The following is a 2,500-nucleotide window of genomic DNA, read 5'->3' on the forward strand; positions in this document are numbered from 1 at the left end:
ACAAGTAAGCTTTGGGTTAGCAGGAATGGTTGCATGGCCACCTAGCTTTTCATCCTTCCCACCCTTGCCCTGGAATCTTCCAGACTTCAAATTGCTGTCCTTTGCTGTGTGTGTTGCACCAGCATCATCCAGGGGGGCACATGATCTTTCTGAAGTCTTGAATTGAAGTCTGTAAGCAGTATCACCATGTGTCCCACTGCTTACATCTAGCAAAGTAGGCAAATAAGCAAGCTCATTTTTCTCTTGGGTATATTGCAATGGTACATGCTAGGCGAGTTTCAGCATGTAGCGTTGGTGGTATAGTGGTGAGCATAGCTGCCTTCCAAGCAGTTGACCCGGGTTCGATTCCCGGCCAACGCATGTGAGCTTGCTTTTGGCACCCTACAATTCCATGGAAGACAAGACCAAGACAAGATCTCTGAACAGTTAGGACATCCTGCACCTGCTCAGTCTCTGGAGAGGTTCCATTCCGGTGCAGCAGACTCTACGCCAGCTTAAAGTTCTTTCTAAATGGTCAACACTTAATGCAGACACTCTATAATGTTCTAAACAAATAGCTAGCAAGGCACTAAAGCGAGCCTGTCCTTGGGTGGGCTTGAACTGCCTTTCTTTGGCTTGACAGCCGTCGCCAGGCTTTGGGTTCGATCCCCGGCTAATACTTTACTGCTGCTTCTGGGGTACAGAAAACTTCATTTGGTCACAGACACTGCCAGGGATGTCTGTTGTATCACTAAGACATGAACTTGATGCTGCTCACCCTTTTCATGAACGTGAATGAGATTCCAACGTGTCTCAAATGAATCTACATGGCTATCTGGGGTTCTCTTCGGACAACTGTTGAACACAAAAGGAAAGGCCGTCCCTGGGTGGGCTTGAACCACCAACCTTTCGGTTAACAGCCGAACGCGCTAACCGATTGCGCCACAGAGACTGTGCCTGCAGTTGTTGCTAAATGATTTTATGGGGATGTATGTGTGTCTTGTGGAGTGAGGAAGTAAGTCTGCTCCAAGAAGTTTAACGCCACTTTTTCCCACAATGAAGCATTCACTGTATGGCAGCAGAGTGGCGCAGCGGAAGCGTGCTGGGCCCATAATCCAGAGGTCGATGGATCGAAACCATCCTCTGCTAGGTGTACGTTGGTTTTTATACCTTGCTTACCATATGGGCCAATTGTCGGCCATAGCCCCTTAAGAGAAAGTGTCATTAGGGCCTTGCTGTAACATATATAGTAGTGTAACTATTTCAACTAATGTACCCTTCTTAAACTTGAAGGTTGAATACAAACAGAAGCAGAGTGGCACAGTGGAAGCGTGCTGGGCCCATAACCCAGAGGTCGATGGATCGAAACCATCCTCTGCTAGGCATGAATTCATTTTTGCACCTTGCTTTATCGCATGGGCAAAACGGTTTCCATTGCCCTGTAAGAGAAAGTGTAATAAGGGCCCTGCTGTAACGTACATATTAGGGTAGCTAAGACTACTCCTGGGCCGTTCTTGCAGTTGAAGAGATGGGTGAACTGTGACACCGCACTTAAAAAAAAAAAAAAAAAAAAAAAACAGCAAACAGAGAAGCTTCCCCATATTGGAGCATTGGATTTGGTCAAGTCTTAAGCCAATGTGTTGTAGGGCACAAGTAAGCTTTGGGTTAGCAGGAATGGTTGCATGGCCACCTAGCTTTTCATCCTTCCCACCCTTGCCCTGGAATCTTCCAGACTTCAAATTGCTGTCCTTTGCTGTGTGTGTTGCACCAGCATCATCCAGGGGGGCACATGATCTTTCTGAAGTCTTGAATTGAAGTCTGTAAGCAGTATCACCATGTGTCCCACTGCTTACATCTAGCAAAGTAGGCAAATAAGCAAGCTCATTTTTCTCTTGGGTATATTGCAATGGTACATGCTAGGCGAGTTTCAGCATGTAGCGTTGGTGGTATAGTGGTGAGCATAGCTGCCTTCCAAGCAGTTGACCCGGGTTCGATTCCCGGCCAACGCATGTGAGCTTGCTTTTGGCACCCTACAATTCCATGGAAGACAAGACCAAGACAAGATCTCTGAACAGTTAGGACATCCTGCACCTGCTCAGTCTCTGGAGAGGTTCCATTCCGGTGCAGCAGACTCTACGCCAGCTTAAAGTTCTTTCTAAATGGTCAACACTTAATGCAGACACTCTATAATGTTCTAAACAAATAGCTAGCAAGGCACTAAAGCGAGCCTGTCCTTGGGTGGGCTTGAACTGCCTTTCTTTGGCTTGACAGCCGTCGCCAGGCTTTGGGTTCGATCCCCGGCTAATACTTTACTGCTGCTTCTGGGGTACAGAAAACTTCATTTGGTCACAGACACTGCCAGGGATGTCTGTTGTATCACTAAGACATGAACTTGATGCTGCTCACCCTTTTCATGAACGTGAATGAGATTCCAACGTGTCTCAAATGAATCTACATGGCTATCTGGGGTTCTCTTCGGACAACTGTTGAACACAAAAGGAAAGGCCGTCCCTGGGTGGGC

General features: G+C 47.1%; 4 non-coding genes across 4 annotated transcripts in view; 2 read left to right on the plus strand and 2 right to left on the minus strand.

Moving 5' to 3' along the window:
• Positions 1-288: 288 nt before the first annotated feature.
• TRNAG-UCC (transfer RNA glycine (anticodon UCC)) lies at positions 289-360 on the plus strand. The gene has a single exon. It is a non-coding gene; the product is annotated as a tRNA-Gly (tRNA).
• A 497-nt stretch (positions 361-857) lies between these two features.
• Positions 858-931, minus strand: TRNAN-GUU (transfer RNA asparagine (anticodon GUU)). The gene has a single exon. It is a non-coding gene; the product is annotated as a tRNA-Asn (tRNA).
• Positions 932-1,916: 985 nt separating this feature from the next.
• Positions 1,917-1,988, plus strand: TRNAG-UCC (transfer RNA glycine (anticodon UCC)). The gene has a single exon. It is a non-coding gene; the product is annotated as a tRNA-Gly (tRNA).
• Positions 1,989-2,485: 497 nt separating this feature from the next.
• TRNAN-GUU (transfer RNA asparagine (anticodon GUU)) overlaps positions 2,486-2,500 on the minus strand; it is a 74-nt gene continuing 59 nt past the window's right edge. Inside the window, exon 1 of the tRNA in view lies at positions 2,486-2,500. This exon is cut by the window's right edge and continues 59 nt beyond it. This is a non-coding gene — a tRNA (tRNA-Asn).

Source organism: Hyperolius riggenbachi, chromosome 4 (genome assembly GCF_040937935.1).
Source record: "Hyperolius riggenbachi isolate aHypRig1 chromosome 4, aHypRig1.pri, whole genome shotgun sequence".
Classification (NCBI taxonomy): domain Eukaryota; kingdom Metazoa; phylum Chordata; class Amphibia; order Anura; family Hyperoliidae; genus Hyperolius; species Hyperolius riggenbachi.